The 19,686-nt window shown below is 39.3% G+C and overlaps 1 protein-coding gene and 1 non-coding gene across 21 annotated transcripts in view; one reads left to right on the top strand and one right to left on the bottom strand.

The window, feature by feature from the left end:
• The window catches only part of BAZ2B (bromodomain adjacent to zinc finger domain 2B), a 449,666-nt gene that overhangs the window by 261,764 nt on the left and 168,216 nt on the right, over positions 1-19,686 (top strand). Inside the window, exon 1 of one of the 20 annotated variants that reach the window (XM_062187133.1) lies at positions 9,688-9,739. The exons of the other annotated variants lie outside the window; for them this stretch is intronic. The gene's annotated coding sequence lies outside the window, so the exon portion shown is untranslated. Of the gene's footprint in view, positions 1-9,687; positions 9,740-19,686 lie in introns of those variants that run through there. 20 annotated transcript variants of the gene reach the window in all.
• Positions 3,458-3,564, bottom strand: LOC133768452 (U6 spliceosomal RNA). The gene has a single exon (XR_009866969.1). It is a non-coding gene; the product is annotated as a U6 spliceosomal RNA (small nuclear RNA).

Here is a 19,686-nt window from a genome sequence, read left to right as displayed (position 1 = left end):
TAAGAAAGGTGCTGTCTAAGCTACAAGTAATTTTTCTGATTGAGAGGCAAATAGAACCTGACAGAAGGGGCTTGATAATAATCTGTTGGGCTTTAGGCCTTGTAAGTGAAGAGGCCCAGACCTATCTATCTCTTCACATGGGGTATATCCTAAGGGAGGTGTGAACCTCCTAGGGGAAGGCACTCTGTTGACTTTCATTACTTGGCTGGCCTGGGAGGAGAGCTGGCCAGGTAAAGGCAGGTGGCGTCTCTAACAAGAAATTTACAGTTCTGCCTGCAATGTTGCTGACCCTGCTTGGCCGTCCCCTCAGCTGCAGTGGTCACTTTGGAAGTTGGGCTGAGTGAAGGGCTTTTCAGCTTAGAAAAACATTTTTTTTAATTTTATTTATTTATTTGAGAGGCATGAAGAGAGACCAAGAAGGAGAAAGAGAGTACTCTCATCTGCTGGTTCAATTACAAGTGTTTGCAATGACCAACGCTGTGCCAAAGTCAAAATAGAAAACCAGGAAGTCAGGTCTCCCACTGAGTGGCAGAAATCTAATTACTAGAACTATTGCTGCTGCCTCCCAGAGTCTTCATAAACAGGAAGCTGGAGTCAGGAGCTGGAGGTGGATATCAAGCCCAGGCACTCCGATATGGTGCCTGGATCTCTTAACCGCTAGGTCGAATGCCTGCCTCCTAAATACTATTTATTTTATTTTATTTTATTTTTATTATTTATTTATTTATTTTTAAAGGCTGAGTTACAGAGAGACAAGGAGTAACAGAGAGGGAGGGATCTTGCATCTGCTGGTTCATGTCTATTATGTTCTTGATGAATTGATGAGGTAGGGGGCTGCGAGGTCCTAATTTGAGTCTGATCTTCTAGTTTGGTAAATAAAATACAAATATGAAATTTGGGAATTGACTTGATAATTTGAACAACTGATCTAGATTTGTAAGGAAAGCATAATCAGATATTAAATGTGTTTCAGTAATTTAAAAACACAAGATGCCCCAAAGTGGATAAGATTAATTACTAAAGAGTGATATAAATAAGCAAAATACTGTGAGTTAACAGTAAGGGAAGAGTCCCTAGAGTGACCAGGGAAGGTTCCTTTAAGGAAAAGATGGTCATGCATTAAAGACTCCAATCATTAGTTTTATAAAATAGCTTTATTGAGATATAATTAACGTATCATGATTATGCTTTTTACCCATTTTAAGTATACAGTTCATTTGTTTTTGGTGTATTAACATTATTCATTTTTTGAAGTTGTGGTATAATATACATGTCATGAGATATGCCATTTTGATCATTTTTATGTACAATTCAGTAGCCTTAATTATATTCACATTATTATATAACCATCACTACTATTTCCAAATTTTTCATCACTCTGAACAGAAACCCTGTAAGCATTTTATCTTTATTTGAAAGGCAGTTATAGAGACAGAGAGCTCTTCCATCCACTGGTTCATTCCCCTGATGACCTCAAGGGCCAGGGTCTGGGCCAGGCCAAACCCAGAATCCAGGAACTTCTTCCTGGTCTCCCATGAGAGTAGTAGGAGCCCAAGCACTTGGGATATCCTCCACTGCTTTCCCAGGTGCATTAGCAGGGAACTAGGTTGGAAGTGGAGCAGCCAGGAAATGAACCAGTGCCTGCATGGGATGCCAGCATCAAAGATGGTGGCTTTAACAGCCCTGCAACAACGTGATTTCTCTGTATAACCATTAAGTAGTAATTTCCCATTATCCTCAAACCCCAGCCCCTAGTAATCTAATTTCTGTTCCTATAGACTTTTCTAATAAGTAGAATAGTATAACATTTGTCATTGTATTGGTCAGATATATTCACTTAGCATAAAGTTTTCAGGGTTCATCCATGGCGTAGCATGTTTTAGAACCTAATTCTGTTTATGTCTATTATATATATGTGTATATATATATTATATATATATGACAAATATAACATAGTTTATCCATTTGCCTGTTGATGGATGTTTAGGTGTGCACATATATCTTTTACAGTCCCTGCTTGTAATCCATATAGTAAATTTATGTTTAGCTTTATGTTTAGGCAAACTATTTTCTTTTCATTTTTTTAAAGATTTGTTTATTTATTCAAAAGACAGAGTTACAGAGAGGCAGAGAGAGAGAGAGGTCTTCCATCCGCTGATTCATTCCCCAGATGGCCACAACTGCTGGAGCTGCGCCGATTTGAAGCCAGGAGCTAGGAGCTTCTTTTGAGTCTCCCACGCAGGTGCAGGGGCCCAAGGACTTGGGCCATCTTCCACTGCTTTCCCAGGCCATAGCAGAGAGCTGGATCAGAAGTGGAGCAGCTGGGTCTCAAACCAGCACCCATATGGGATGCCAACACTGCAGGCGGTGGGCGGTGGCTTTAGCCGCTGCGCAACAGTGCTGGCCCCTGCAAACTGTTTTTTATAGCAGCGGACTCACACATTAATTTTATTCTGTTAGAGTGTTTAAAAGTTTAGACTGGACAAATACTAACTTTAACATGTACCAGTATTTCTTTTAAAAGAAAGGAAAACAGTTGTGTGTGATTTGCCTGAGAACATGTTTATGTGTAAAGAGCCACTTCTTAAAGTGAATTTTTACAAAATAATTAAGCCTTGTGATTGTATGTAATCCCAGTTTTGCTATAATATTTTACAGAACATGGTCACTGAATTTGAATTTCTCAAGCCCTAGGGACTGCATTATTAAAGAATAAGTCTGGATGTTTCCACAAGTAATTAGTGTAACTTAGTCCATTTCTCCCCATTTTTGAGCTATTTATTTTTAGTTGCCTTTTTTGCATTATAAAGTGAAATCACTCATTGATATTTAACTGAAAAGTATTCCCAAATTTTTTTAGTTATTTTGTATTTACTTATTTTCCTTCAGATTTCCTATTGAGAAAAACTATAGGCATTTCAGTTGGCATTTTTGAGATAACTCTCAAAAGTATAAATTCTGGGAATTCAAGTGAATTAGGAGAGCAGTGCTTACCTGTCTTTCCATAGGTCAGTGAGGGGCTGCTAAGCCAAATGGCAGGGCTGAATTCAGTGACTTGATAAGCATTGGACCAGTAAGTGAAAAGAAATATTGGAAGAAGGGAATTATTTGAACTAATTACAAATTTCCTTTGGAGGGATCTATAATTTATCAGAACCACAATTAATAATGAATTATACTTGTAGATTCAATAGAGAACTAAACAGTAATACCAGAAATAATCAGTCATCCTGATGAGAATATTGTTTAAGACATTTGAGAGTAATTTCTAGAAGACTATTTGGAAATTTCCTTTAAATTTCTTGTCGAGAGGTATACATGGAATATTTGATGCATAAGGAGTTTGAAATAACTAGCTATTTTGAGAAAGTGGACATGATAGTTCATGGGCATCTTTTTCGTTTTTTCTTTTTTGGAAAATCCCTATGGCAAATTACCTCAATATTGATTTTTTTTAAAAAATATGAAATGCTTCATGAATTTGCATGTCATCCTTGTGTAGGGGCCATGTTAATCTTCTCTGTATTGTTCCAATTTTAGTATATGTGCTGCCAAAGTGAGCACCTCAATATAGATTTGAGTCTAGTGAGTTTTCTTACATTTAAGTAGGAACTGAGAATGAGATTATGAGTTGTCTAAATTATTAGCAAAGGTTAGACTTGAAGAAATCTTTTGAGAAATAGTTTCCTCTTGGTTAAAAGTAAAATTTCAGTAGTCCATTAGCACAGAATTGTCATGGACACAGTACTTCAAATGGCTTACTGAATACAAATTAAATAATTAAATAAAATAGTTTAAACATTTTTTATTTTGGCATTGCTCATCTGGCAAGATAAGCGGTCAATGGGATCAAAAATTAAATGAATGAGAAAATTTAAAGAGGGTTAGAAAATACCAAAACCAGCCTGTCTATCTGCCTTCCTTCCTTCCTTTCTTCCTTCTTTCTTCCTCCTCCCTCCTTCCTTCCTCCTTCCTTAAGATTTTATTTATTTACTTATTTGAAAGAGATACAGAGAGGCAGAGAGAGATAGAGAGAGGTCTTCCATACTCTGGTTCACTCCCCAAGTGTCACAACTGCCAGAGCTGAGCTGATGTGAAGTCAGGAGCCAAGAGCTTCTTCCGGGTCTCCCATGGCAGATGTAGGGGCCCAAGCACTATAACAGAGACCTGGATTGGAAGAGAAGCAGCCTGGACTCGAACCAGTGCCCATATGTGATGCTGGCACTGCGGGCAGAGGCTTAGCCCACTACATCACAGCATCAGCCCAACCAGCTTTCATTTCAATGAACTTACTGAACACTGGTGACTGGAGTTTCTATTACTAAGGCTGTGTAATAACTCACAGAAATCAAATCTCATGTAATGCTAGTACTGTATTTGATAACATCTCTACTTCCAGTTGAAAACAGAATAGTCCCTTTTGAACCTTAGTTTTTAAATTTTTAAGTTACTCTTTTTTTGGAAGTAATTATACCTTTAATATAACTAATTCTTATCTACTTTGTCCATTTTTATGTAATTTTTAAGAAATTCTTTTATCATTCAGTTTAGATTACTGCTTATATGGTAGGAAGTCTCAAATGAATACCAGATCTATTTTGATTTCTAATATTTTAATGTACTATATGAAAAACATATCTGATTTTCCAGAATCAAATTACTCCCTGATGCACAAGCAGATACACATACACATAAACTTAATGCTGTAGAACTTTCTGCCACTAGGACATGTGAAATTCAAATTCAGCTTTGTTAGATGTTTGATGTGACGTTTCCAATCACTTGAAAGATTTTCCAAGTCCCCAACAAAGATAGGATTAGAACTGGTGTCTCTGAAATATTCTACCAGTCTACCACATCTATTAGTCATTCCAGGACACTACCTCATCCATGTTTTGAGTAACCTTGTAGGATTGGATGGAGGACTGTTTCATGTCCTCCTATGCAATCTTTCCTAATATTACAACAAGTGTAGATGAACTAGACAACTGGGGAGTGTCTCTGACTTCTTGCTGCCCTGAAATGCTTTTTCTAAGACTATCCAGAATTATTCTTATCTCCTTACTCTCTTGTAGTGGTTTGAAGCTTGACTTTAATTACTGAGCTAGCTGTTGGTCCTGTTGCCTAGTAAAATTTGTCTAGATTCATAGCATATTTCTCTTAAGTTTTGTACCCTCTCTTTAGTATATCTGGCTATACATTAGACAGATGGAATTGGTTATGATACAAGGGTACTTCAAAAAGTTTATAGAAAACTGAAGTTAAAAGATTTAGTGCAAAAAATTTTGAAAACCATGCATAGTTTTTTCATTGTATGTATTTTCATTAGCTTTTCAAAGATCCTTTGTATGCAAGCATTCCAGAATTTTTTGTGTCACCATCTCTCTTACTGTGTTCCTTAATATTTGTTGTTCTGTTTGAAGTGATAGATTAAAGGAAATGTGTAGTCCTAGCAAACATTTTTCAACTTCTGAAACAGAAAAATTGACATTCAGTTTATTCAGATACTGACAAGAATATTTGTAAAAATTTAATCCAAAGTTATTCCTAAATAAAGTTGTAAGATATAAGAATAGATTTTTCTGAATATTAGATTTCTTACTTGTTTTTTAGACTAACAATTAATATGTATTAACTAAGAATTCCCTATTTTTAAAAAGATTTATTTTATTTATTTGAAAGACAGAGTTACAGAGCCAGAGAAAGAGAGAGAGATCTTCTGTCCACTGGTTCACTCCCCAAATGACCACAACAGCCAGAGCTGAGCTGATCCGAAGCCAGGAGCCAAGAGCTTCTTCTCGGTCTCCCACGTGGGTACAGGGGTCCAAGGACTTGGACCATCTTCTACTGCTTTACCAAGCCACAGCAGAGAGCTGCAACATCCAGGAGTAGAGTCAGCACCCACATGGGATGCCCACACTGCAAGCCTGGGCTTTAACCCACTGCACTACAGTGCTGGCCCCATGAATTCCTCATTTATAAAATTCAAATAATATCTGACCTACCTACTTCAAGATTTGTTGTTAGAATAAAATGAGAATATGTATGCACACTGTTTTTTTCTGCAAATTTCTGTAGAAGTTTTTTAATGATTATTATGGATTTCCATTCAAGACTTTTACTAAGATCTTATGTGAATGCTTTAGGCTTTAAGGATGACATTAGGTCTGATTTTTCAAGGATGTCACAGTGTGGTAGGAAGCTAGAGATCAAAACAGAAAATTGCTATAGAGTACAATGTTAGAAGTGCTCTAATTAGGGAATATCCAATAGCAACAAGAAATGAACACTTAAAGCTTCCTTGTGGATCAAAATGGTTCTCTAGAAGAGGCAATGCCTGAGAGGAGACCAAGAATCGGTGTCGGAGTTTGGCAGGGAACAAGGGACGGACACTTGGAGGATAGGAAACAACATGTACAAAACACATGGCATGGATGTAGGGAAAACTGTAATGTACTTGTAAATGGCAAGTTTAGGCACCTACTATATGAAAACAGACAGTGAAAGGAGGCTGAAGTAAAAGCCAGAGGCCTATTAAGAAAAGGTTCAGGGCCAGCACAGTGGCACAATGGATAAAGAAGGCTGCCTGCATTGCCTACATCCTGCTTGGGCACTGGTTCATGTCCCTGCTGCTCCATTTCCGATCCAGCTCTCTGCTAATGGGCTGGGAAAAGCAGTGGAAGATGGCCCAAATGCTTGGGCCTCTGCTAACCCTGTGAGAGACCTGGATGAAGCTTCTGGCTCCTGGATTCAGCATGGCCCAGCCCTAGCTTTTGTGGCCATTTGGGAAAGTGAACCCTCCAGAGAAAGAGAGAGAGAGAGATCTTCCGTCCACTGGTTCACTCTCGAAATGACCACAATGGCCAGAGCTGAGCTGATCCGAAGCCAGGAGCCAAGAGCTTCTTCTGGGTCTCCCACGTGGATGCAGGGGCCCAAGGACTTGGACCATCTTCTACTGCTTTACCAGGCCATAGCCTGGTAGATGGGAGATCTCTCTCCCTCTGTCTATAACTCTTTCAAATAAATAAATAAAATCTTAAAAAAAGAGATGTGTTTTTTATGCCAGGCATAAGATCTGAGATTTATTCATACAGGTGACATAGAGACATTGGGATTTTAAGGAGGGGAGTGGCAGAATTGGTGTGTATTAAAAGGATTATTGCTTTAAAAACACACATGATTATTGTTGGCTGTGGGGAGGAGGATTGCAGAAGACAGAAGTAGAGATCTCTTGGAAGGCTATTGCAACATTTTTGGTGAGAACTAATTTAGGATCATACTAAAATGATTGTGGGAATAGAAGATATTTAGGAAATCGAATTAGCAAAAGAGAATGTTTAGTTTATGTGATTCAGCATCCCTGGCTTTTTTATCTCTATTAAATCCTTTTTTTGTATTGCAATCTGGCCTGTCACGTGACTATGGGAATGAGGTGGCCAAACAAGTTTGACAAGTACTTAGGTACTTAAAATGTTGGATGAACTTATTAGTCTCCAAACTGAATTGATGTAACTTTAGCAAGTTGTTTTCTTTCTTTCTTTTCTGAAAAATAAAAAATGCAAAATGGAAATGTAAGACTAGCTAAATGGATGAGTGCCTCAGAGATTTTGGCCAGTGACTTGATTTGTTGTCTTAAGATGTCTTTCTTCACCTAATATATGAAAAGTCATACTAGGGACATGCTACATTCTGTCTTTTAAATTTGTGTTTGTTTGTGTGTACTTAATTTGCAAAGCAGAGGCAGAAATTAAGACCAAGAGACAGAGATAGTCCATCCACTGGTTCACTCTCCAAATGCCCACAACCAACAAGCATGGGCCAGACTGAAGCCAGGAAACCGGAAATACCTCCGGGTCTCCCATGTGGGTGGCAGGGATCCTAGCGCTTTTGTAATGATCTGCTGCCTCCCAGAGTACACATTGACAGGAAGCTGGATCAGAAGCAGAGGAGCAGGGATTTGAACCAGGCACTCTGATATGGAATGTCAGTGTCTCAAGCAGTGTCTTACTGTGCTAGATGCCCTGCCTTCTGCATTCAGTCTTGGAATAGGGCATATTGACTTTAACATTTCAGTAGGCCGGCGCCGCGGCTCAATAGGCTAATCCTCCACCTAGCGGCACTGGCACACCGGGTTCTAGTCCCGGTCGGGGCACCGGATTCTGTCCCAGTTGCCCCTCTTCCAGGCCAGCTCTCTGCTGTGGCCTGGGAGTGCAGTGGAGGATGGCCCAAGTGCTTGGGTCTTGCACCCCATGGGAGACCAGGAGAAGCACCTGGCTCCTGCCTTCGGATCAGTGCAGTGCGCTGGTCGCAGTGCGCCAGCCGCAGAGGCCATTGGAGGGTGAACCAATGGCAAAGGAAGACCTTTCTCTCTGTCTCTCTCTCTCTCTCTCTCTCACTGTCCATTCTGCCTGCCAAAAAAACCCACACATTTCAGTAGACACTTCCTTAAGTCAAGTAGCACTCCATTATGAAGAAATACTAAACAGAATCCGGCGCCCCGACCGGGACTAGAACCCGGTGTGCCGGTGCCGCTAGGCGGAGGATTAGCCTAGTGAGCCACGGCGCCGGCCTAAACATTCATTTTTTAAAACTCAAATAGCTTGGGCAGGTGTTTGGCCTAGCAGTTAAGATGCTATTTTGGACACCTACCTCCCATGTCATAGTGTCTGGGTTTGAATCCCAGCTCTGTTCCTGATTCCAACTATCTGCTAATGCCAGTCTAGGAGGGAGGCAGCCCTGATATTGCAAGTGGTTGAGTCCCTGCCACCCTCATGGGCCTAGATTCTGGGCTCTAAGCTTAAATCTTCCCAGTTCCATCCAGCCTTGGGGGCATTTGGAGAGTGAACAAGAGATGAAGTTTTTCTATCTCTCTCTCAAATTAAAAAAAAAAAAAAAACACATAGATTTATGGAGATAAAGTTCATGTGCCATAACTTCTCCCATATAAAGTATTCATTTCAGTTTTCAGTGTATTCATAGTGTTTTGCAACCATTACCACAAACAATGAAAGCATTTCATCATCCCAAAGGGAAGCTAAGTACCCTTTAGTAGTCCCTCCTTATATTCCCCAACCTACTCGTAGCTCTAGGCAGGTACTATCTGCTTCCAGTCTCTATAGGTTTCTTTTTCTAGAAAATTTGTATAAATCGAGGCATGCGACCTTTGGGCATTTGTGACTGGCTTCTTTCACTTACTCTAATGTTTTCAAAGTTTTGTTACATGTAATGCATCTTAATGTTGCTTCCCTTTTTGTTATGGGATAATATTTGAATGCATGGGTGTAATATACCTTATCCACTTATCAGTTGATGGCCATTTATGTCATTTCCACTTTCTGGCTGCTATAATAAATAATAGTTGTAATTGTTCATGTATAAGTTTTTGTATAAACATATGTTTTTATTACTTAGGTACCTACCCAAAGCAGGAATAGAACTCTATATAGGAGTAGAATTACTTAGTCATGTAAATATGATAACTCTCATGTTTAGACATCTGAAGAGCACAATTTTTCAAAAACTGTATTTATCTATTTGAGAGGTGGATTTCCCAGCCACTCATTCACTCCCTGAATGCTCACAACAACCAGGGTTGTGCTAGCTCAAATGAGAATCCTGGAACTCAACTCCATTCTTCTGATGTGGCTGACAGGGACCAAAGTACTTGACCCATCACCTGCTGCCTCCCTGAGTGGAATCTGAACGGAGCCAGACTCAAACTCAGGCACTCTGATATGGGGTAAGAGCGTCCAAAGTGGCATCTGAACCACTTTTCCAAATGCTACTCCAATTGAAATTTTCCTGTGTTTAATGCAGGTCATGTTAAGGCATGTTTGGGATATATACTTTGGAACTTCTAATGTGAGGGTGGTTAATTTATCTCAGCATTATCACAGAAGGTGTTGATGCTTCCAGATAAAGACTGGAAGTATTGGCTGGCGCCACGGCTCACTTGGCTAATCCTCTGCCTGCGGCGCCGCAGCCCAGGTTCTAGTCCTGGTTGGGGCACTGGATTCTGTCCCGGTTGCTCCTCTTCCAGTCCAGCTCTCTACTGTGGCCTGGGAGGGCAGTGGAGGATGGCCCAAGTGCTTGGGCTCTGCACCTGCATGGGAGACCAGGAAGAAGCACCTGGCTCCTGGCTTCGGATCGGCACAGCGCACCGGCCATGGCGGCCATTTGGGGGGGTGAACCAACGGAAAAAGGAAGACCTTTCTGTCTCTGTCTCTCTCACTGTTTAAATCTGCCTGTCAAAAAAAAAAAAAAACAAAACTGGAAATATTAATATTTGAGCATGTCAATGCAATAAGAAAAGGACAAATGTTTACAAGTCAGAAAACAATAAAAATTATGAGTAGAATGGACAGGACACCTTTGAATAGATAAGTTAATACCTAATTTGACTAAATTTTATAGTTAAGGGAATGATAGAGGGGATGATACTACTATTAGTGGATATTTGGAGATTATCAGTATCACAAAGGAGAAAACTTGGTTCATAAACTACTGGAAAACAGAAAAATCATATTCTGAACAAATCAATTTTTTGTTATAATGAAGATTGTAAAGTTATGTATTAACGTCTTGAGAAAAAGCTGTTTTAATAATTTAGTCATCTAAAAATGAAAATAAAACTGTCACTCTCATCCAAAAGGAAAACTTCAAATTATACAAAAACTAAAATCAAAATGGCACTCATCTGATGGCCTGATTGACAGGGAATAGTTATTATAATCTTAAACATCTCTTCAGGTTTACCTGTGAAAGAAATCTGCTTGGAATAGAAAATTCTCTTGATATTTTAAACTTTTTTTTCCTCATGATAATTTATACATAAAGAAATAATGTTGACTTTTATTGAGCTATTTTCCCACCCTAGCGCCTTCAGTCTGAAGGTAATAAAGGTATTTTCTTCTCTCTATTCTTCTGGCTGAACACAGGAAAATAAAGCTGGTAGCAGGAAATGTGCTAGGCTCTCTCTCTCTTTTTTTTCAATAGCTCTTTGAAGTAAGTGTAATTAATCCCACTTTCCTGATTCAGAAACTAAGGCTCACTAGACATACTGGCTGTGTATTGAATAATACAGTGGATTCATAAAACAAATACAGAGCTGTAAAAAGTCAATGTAACTATCAGCTTCCTCTGTGGAAGCTAAGCACTCTGTAATTCAAAGATGGGAAGTTGTGACCTAGGATTAGTCAGATTTTATGGTACTGACTCCTGCCCCTGTATTTAATGGTATATGGTATTTAGATTATTATAAGGAAAACCAGAATGTGTCTCAGTAGTGGTAATAGCATGAGCAACGATGAGAAAGACAAGAGTATGTATGACATTTATTAGGAAATTTTCTGTCAGCCTTTTTATGTTGCAAGAAACAGTAACCCACTGAAACTCAAGAAAAGGATAGATATCGGAAAGCCCACAGAGAAGTCTCAGGGACTATTGAGCAAAATCAAAAAGGCAGATCTGAGGAAAAGAACCTGGTATTAGCCCTACTCTGATCTCTGTCTCAACACCACAGAACATGGGTTCAGCCATCGTTATTCCTAACACACTGTTCATTAACTTGTGTTTTCTTAGTCCCACAGCTTTAATGATCTCCAAGCCCAGCAACAACTTCCTCCCTTTCTTTTAGTTAAAATGTCTGTATCAGAAGGAATCCAATTAGAGCATCTTTCTGAGGTAACTAACCTATGGGTTTCTGGCCCACCATTGCTTCCTTAGGTCATGTCTGTTGCAGATAGCTTTGACCACACTTGATAGCATCCTACAGCCCACTGCTACAGAACTAGAATTCCATCAGCAGCACAGGTCCTATCAGCTGGGTTAGACGGTTTATAAAAGGGAAGCATCAGTGAAGCATGAGGAAAGTATAATGGGTCATGAACCTTCCTACTTCCTGGATGGGTGTGGAAGACATAGCTTTATTTTCATGAAAACTGTCATCATTTAAAAACTATGTCAAGGCAAAGGTCTTTTTTAATCCTAGCAGTCTATCAATGATGTTGCCTCTCTCCAAAACTTTAATGTCATTTTCTCCCTCCACCTTTGTTCCCCCCCTCCTCCCTTGCTTCCTCAGCCTCCTCAGCTTGTCTTTGCAACCGCTTGTAACTTCATTTGATCCTAACGGCAAGGAGAGAATGGACAAAAAGTCTTCATTGTCTCAGCATTAAGAGACAACAAAGACATGTCCTAGTGCTCAACATATATTCAAAACTCAAAGATTATAAATCATGGTTTGTGAGGAGGTGGAGTTACTGTATTTTCTTTACATTAAAAAATTTTCTTTGAATTTTGAAAATGAACACAGACATTTCCATTTATTCAAAAAAATATTAAGATTTATTTTGTTTCTTTGAAAGGCAGAGTTACAGAGAGAGGGGTTGAGGGAGGGAGAGATCTTCTATCCACTGGTTCACTCCCCAGATGCCACAACAGCTAAGGCTAGGCCAGGCCTGGCCAGGCCTAAGCCAGGAGCCAGGAGCTTCTTCAAGATCTCCATGCAGGTGCAGGAGCCCAAAGACTTGGACCATCTTTCACTGCTCTTCCAGGAGCATAAGCAGGGAGCTGGAGTGGAAGTGGAGCAGCCAGGACTGGAATCGACACCCATATGGTCATAGGCAACGGTTTAACCAGTTATGCCACAACACTGGCCTCTCAAAAAATTTTTAGATGTATAGTAATTTACATTTGAGTTGAATTATGAACAGTATGAAATGAAAAGCAAAATTTATTAAAAAATTTAAATCAGAATTATTACATGATGAATTTTTATAACAAAAAGACTGACCTTCTTTTTTATTTTCTAACAACTCAGCTAGCATATAGGTTTGTAGTAGATGCCCAGTAGTAGTTTGTTACAGTATAAATAGTGGACCAGCTATTTCAATTACAGGAGGCAGAGAATCTTTAATGTATAATATTTTTTCTTGAAATTTTATCAGAATTCTTAAATTTCTCACTGTCTTTAATTTCAGTAATATTAATTTTTAAAAGTATTTCATCTTCGTTCAAAGCACTTTAGTACAATATGCTATCATTTCTATAGATATTAAAATTCACAAAGGTAGATGAGATATTAATATAATCATTAGAAAATAGTTTATATAATATCCAGTATATCAAAAAACAATTATGTATCTATACTTAATATTGTATTCTAATGTGGCAATTTATTTTCAAAATACTTTACTTTTTCACATTAAATTTTCTATATTTTTCGGAGTTTGAGAAAATGTGTAATGTTTAATAAAGATACCCGTAGACATCAACAAATAGTAAAGATAATATTTTCCCAAAGCATATCTAACTTATTTTCCTGATTTCTGTATGCTTATCAAATACAGAGCCCCCACAAAGGCCGCCCCATTTCCTGAATCTATATCATCTTTCAATACTTGATACGAAGGTCACTTAACTCAATTTATTACAAGAAGAATCTTTGAGGATGATGCTTTGGCACAGAAGGTTAAGCTTCCACCTGCAGTACCAATCCCATATGGGTATCTCTGCAGAAGTCCTATATGGGCACTGGTTCAGGTCCTGGCTGCTCCACTTCCTATCCAGTTTCCTGCTACTGTACATGAGAAAGCATCTGAGGATGGCCCAAGTCTTGGGGCTCCTGCACCCATGTGGGAGAACTGGAGGAGGCTCCTGGCTTCTGGCTTCCGCTTAGCCCAGGCCTGGCTGTTGCGGCCATTCAGAGAATGAAGCAGCAGATGGAAGCGCATGCTCTCTCCTCGCTCTCTCATTCTCTCTCTCTCTCTCTCTCTCTCTCTCTCTCTCTCTGTGTAACTCTTACTTTCAAATAAATAAGTCTTAAAAAAAATCTTTAACTTGGTTTTGACTAGGTTTTTACCATTGCTCCAAGTTCCTAGAGTATAAACCTTTTATATATAATACTTAACCTGACTTATTCATTGTATCCCAAGCATGTAACATGTTTCCATGAGTGGTTAAACTTTGTATAATTTGTGTCACTTGTAGCATATGTGTAAAATAACTGATCTATCCTTAATTAGCTGAGTGAACAGAGTAAAAGACTAGCATTTAGGTGCCCAGCTAAATTAATATCCAATATTTCTTTGTCATACACTGGATGGTTAAGAGTATTTGACCCTTGAACTTTAGAGGAATTCTACAAATTTGGCATAGTTCTCTCACATCAATGGACTATGTGCAAAAAAATCTGGATTCTGCTGGTATAGTGTTAGTAGTATGATTAGGAATTGAAACATCTTTGCTTCCCTATGGAAACCATATTTTACTAAGAAGCCAAATAGATAGGTGCTTTTCAAACTTCTTTGCCAATAACCCAGAATATTTCACTTTTCTGTGTCTCACTATTAAGATTTCACAGCCTCCAATGGGTTGTGTCCTACAGTTTTTTTTTAAAGATTTATTTTATTTATTTGAAAGTCAGAGTTACAGAGAGGCAGAGCCAGAGAGAGAGAGAGGTCTTCCATCTGCTGGTTCACTCACCAGTTGGCCACAGTGGCCAGAGCTGTGCCGATCCAGAGCCAGGAGCTTCTTTTGGGTCTCCCACGTGGGTGCAGAGGCCCAAGAACTTGAGCCATCTTCTACTGCTTTCCCAGGCTATAGCAGAGAGCTGGATTGGAAGTGGAGCAACCAGGACTCAAACCGGTGCCCATATGGGATGCCGGTGCTGCAGGCTAGGGCTTTAACCTGCTGTGTCACAGTGCTGGTCCCTGTGCTATAGTTTTTAATGTATTGTTGCAGCTGGGACTAAGAAGCTCAATATATAAAAATACCCTACAGTTTTTGAGTTGGTAGCCAGTGTTTCTTGTGATTATTTATCTTTCCCCTGTTGAGTATTAGGTTCTTCTGGGATTCTAAAGTAAATTCTAACATAAAAGAACTGTGGAATACCAAAGCTTCCGCTTCTTTTCTTACCCTGTTTCTACCCTTTTTCTCTGGTGCCATCTTTTTTTTTTCCCATTAATTCTTTCTAGCTAAATACATTGACAAATTACAGCAGGTACATGTTTATGTTTATGGCCTCTTCTGCAATAGTAACTGAACCTATAACATTGCAGATAGAACAAAACTCTTGTCATTTGTGGTAGGGATATTTTGGTGGAATTGTTTGTGAAATAATGAAAGATGTAATGAGAGTTATTTGAGATTATTTTCTGAGTAAAGCTTTTTAAGTGGATACTTTACAAATAAGCTAAACTCTACCTCTGTTAACCTCAAATTGATTTTAATGAAATTCCCAATATTTTGGTATGGTAAATAGATTCTGAAAAAAACCTGATGGTATGAAAATAGTTTAAATTTCTACCAACTCATAACTTCTTGCACATCAACCTTCCTCAAGAAAACTTTAATATGGTAGTATCTGCCCTAAAGCCATCATCTCATGCTTTCACAGTTTTAATAATTTATTTACTCAATATGAAATAGGCTTCCATAGTAAGTAAGAATATTTCAATATCTGAGGGAAGAATATTATTTAGATTAGCACTATACAGTATAACTTTATGTAATGATAGTATAAAGATATTTAATGCTTGAAATATGGTTAGTGTGACTATCACATTTTATTCAGTTTAAAAAAAGTTTTAAATTATTTTCATTTTGTTTGAAAAGCAGAGATACCGAGAAAAATCTTCTGTCTGCTGGTTTACTCCTCAAATACCCTCACCAGCTGGGGCTTAGCCAATCTGAATTGGGGGTGCCAATATAAGCCTTGCACGTGGGTGACAGGGACCCTATTGCCTGAGCTGTCACCTTCTGCCTCCCAGAGTGCACGTCAACAGGAAGCTAGCATCAGCAGTTGAGGCAGGACTCAAACCCAAGCGCTCCCTCTGATATGGGATAGTGCATCCCAAGCCATGTCTTAAACTGCTGCTTCAAATGCCCACTGCCATTCAACTTTAATTTGTTTAAATTTAATTTTCTGTATATGGTTAATGGCTATTTGACAGTACTGATTTAGATATTGCTTTTGATATAGTGAATTTTTTTAATTTTTTTTTTTTAATTTTTTTTTTGACAGGCAGAGTGGACAGTGAGAGAGAGAGAGACAGAGAGAATTCTGGTCTTCCTTTGCCGTTGGTTCACCCTCCATTGGCCGCTGCGGTAGGCGCGCTGCGGCCGGCACACTGCGCTGATCCGATGGCAGGAGCCAGGTGCTTCTCCTGGTCTCCCATGGGGTGCAGGGCCCAAGGACTTGGGCCATCCTCCACTGCACTCCCTGGCCACAGCAGAGAGCTGGCCTGGAAGAGGGGCAACCGGGACAGGATCAGTGCCCCGACTGGGACTAGAACCCGGTGTGCCGGCGCCGCAAGGCGGAGGATTAGCCTACTGAGCCGCGGCGCCGGCCGATATAGTGAATTTTGGTTTATCAAAATTGCTTGTTGTCTAACTGAATACTGTCCTTAACCATTGGAATGAATGTCATGCCTAGACCTGATTTTATATTTTGTTGAACATATAACTATACAGAGAAAAGAACTTTTTAAAGTGACTTTTTTAAGAAAAGATTTATTTTATTTATTTGAAAGACAGAGTTACAGAGAAAGGTAGAGAGAGAGAGAGAGAGAGAGAGAGAGATCTTCCATCTGCTACTTCACTCCCCAAATGGCCGCAACGGGCAAAACTGAGCCGATCTGAAGCCAGGAGCCAGGAGCTTCTTCCTGGTCTCGCACGTGGGTGCAGGGATCCAAGGACTTGGACCATCCTCCACTGCTTTCCCAGGTGCATTAGCAGAGAGCCATATGGGAGTGGAGCAGCCAAGACTTGAACCAGCACCCATTTGGGATTGCGGCACTGCATGCCAGGGCTTTAACCCCTGCACCACAGCGTCGGCCTCTAAAGTGCTTTTAAATACTGTAGTTTGACCATCTAGCCCTAGTGGACTACATTTTCAGGATCTGAGGTCTGTGTTTTCAGTAACCCTCTTGTTGGGTTTGTGTTGAAATTGTTATTCTGAGCCTATTGGTCCTATATTGTGTCATAAATTACATAGTGGTTCTATGATGAATGCCAAAGTGTCAGGAACTGAGGTTTTTTGGTAAACAAACTGAGATTTTTAGCAAGTTATAAGCAGACAATACAGATGTAAAAATTTATATGATTCAATAAAAATCCTATGGTTTTTTAGTTTGACTTGAAAATGTGAGTCTGACCTCTGTTAGAGAATGAAATTCAAGTATTTTATAGAATTCTGTTTTTGAATTATACCTGTGACTTTCAGATTATTATTAATGAGGAAGGAGGGAGAGAGAGTGAGAGTGCTTCCATTCTCTGGTTCACTTCCCAAATGCCAGTAAACAGCCAGGTCTGGACTGGGCTGAAGTCCTGAGCCAGGAACCCAATAGATCTCCATGTGGGTGGCAGGAACTCAACTACTTGATGGCTGCCTCCTAGGGTGCAATAGGACAAAACTGGAATCAGAAGCAAAGTCAGGACTTGAACCCAGGTACTCCAGTATGGGATGCAGGCATCTTAAACAGCATCTTAACTACTATGCCAAATATCTATCCCAATATCTGTGATTATTTTGGAACAGATTTGATAGAATATTAGTTCCAATATTGGGATTTAAAAACTTAATAGAATATTGCTTTTTTCTCCCTCTATTCCATATCTTTATTTTAAAATATATTAGTAAATTAAGGCATGTAAATAATTAATACTTATGTACATTTATTGAACAGATATTTAATTAGCAACTGTTTGGGGCACAATACTCCACTAAGACTCTGTGGAAAAATACAAACATGATTTATACTCCCATAGCAAATTGTTATGCAGATTCATCCACATTCATAATAATACAGAATACAATAATTTAAGTGCATTTGCCAGTTTCCTTTCATTTATGGAGACCTAAGAAAAATGAAAGTCAATCAGGAATGCATGCTGGAGCTCCAGAGGTTAGCAGTGAGTTGGCCAAAGCATGGTTTAATGTGTTAAATGTGATAGTGATCAACACCAGCTTTAAAATCTTCAAAATGTCTTTGTGATTTTGTAGTCTTATAGGAATTAGTATGAAACAGTAAGACTAAGATCTGGCTTCTGCCACCCACGTGGGAGACCTGAAGAAGCTCCTGGCTCCTGGCTTCCTCCCAGCTCAGGCTTGACCATCTGGTCATCTAGGAAATAAACCAATGGATGGATGTGTGTGTGTGTTTGTGTCCCTCCCTCTCTCTGTAACTGTGACTTTCAAATAAATAAATCTTAAAAAAAAGAAACTTCAATGCCTTTTGTGAAAGCATTGTATTAAGTTGAAAATTGTTCAGTGTTGAATATAATGTTTTTCTTTTGGATAAACCTAGGTTCTTTTTTTTTTTAAGATTTTATTTATTTATTTGAGAGGTAGAATTACATACAGAGGGAGAGACAGAGAGAAAGGTCTTTCATCTTTTGGTTCACTCCTCAAAGGGCTACAAAGGCTGGAGCTGCGTGGATCCGAAGCCAGGAGCCAGGTGCTTCCTTCTGGTCTCCCATGTGGGTGCAGGGGCCCAAGGCCTTGGGCCATCTTCCACTGCTTTCCCAGGCCACAGCAGAGAGCTGGATCGGAAGAGGAACAGCCAGGACTAGAACTGGTGTCCATATGAGATGCCAGTGCCGCAGGTGGAGGATTAACCAAGTGAGCCACGGCACCAGCCCCAAACCTAGGTTCTTGAATCTTTAGTGTTTTTTTTTTTTAATCTTTTACCAAAAATGATGTTTTAGTATACCTTTAATCCTTTTCTTAAGAGTCTGTTCTTGGTTTTTGTCTCAACTATTGAGGAAGTTTTTGTTTTAATTTTTGTGCAAATTGTTGAACTCTTTACTTAGTATAGAATTGGTCTTCTGTGTATAAAATTAATCCAAAGTGGATCTTAGGAATGGGAAGGGGAGGGGGAGGAGAAGAAGCAGTGGGAGGGTGGGTGTGGTGAGAAGAATCACCATATTCCTAAAGTTGTACTTATGAAATGCATGGGGTTTGTATTCCTTAAATGAAAGGTTTCTTTGGTAGGGGGAAAGCATCAACAACAACAACAAAAAGAGTCTGTTCTTAAACATTAGATCTTTTGTTATTGTCCCAAAGGTCCCTGAGGTATTATTATTTTTCAATGTCTGTTCTCTCTGTTGTTAGGAAAGGATAATTTCTGTTGCTCTAGTTTCAAGTTAATTGGCTCTTTTCTGTGTCATCTTCATTTTACTATTGAGTACATCAGTGAGTTTTTAAATTTGGCTTATTGCATTTTTCAATTCTAAAATTGCCATTGAGTTGTTATAACGAACTTCTTTCTTACTCCTGAAACTGTTTTTCCATTTGTTTCAAGTATGTTCATGATAGCTTAAATAGTCAGCAACTCACTTATGTTTTATATTTGCCAACAAGAAATAAGAATCTGTCATATAATAAGATATACATTCATTATTAGAACAGTATAAATGAAAGGAAATTGGCTATATGATTTGATATTATCTTTTAGTTAGTAAACATAATCTAATCAGCCAACAACACTAATAGTTTGTTTCTCAAAATATATGTGATTCCGCCGGCACCGCGGCTCAGTAGGCTAATCCTCCGCCTTGCGGCGCCGGCACACCGGGTTCTAGTCCCGGTTGGGGCACCGATCCTGTCCCGGTTGCCCCTCTTCCAGGCCAGCTCTCTGCTGTGGCCCGGGAGTGCAGTGGAGGATGGCCCAAGTCCTTGAGCCCTGC

The sequence above is a fragment of the Lepus europaeus genome, chromosome 1 (genome assembly GCF_033115175.1).
Source record: "Lepus europaeus isolate LE1 chromosome 1, mLepTim1.pri, whole genome shotgun sequence".
NCBI lineage: Eukaryota > Metazoa > Chordata > Mammalia > Lagomorpha > Leporidae > Lepus > Lepus europaeus.
The sequence above is the reverse complement of the archived record's forward strand: the minus strand, read 5'-3'. Positions and strand labels throughout refer to the sequence as shown.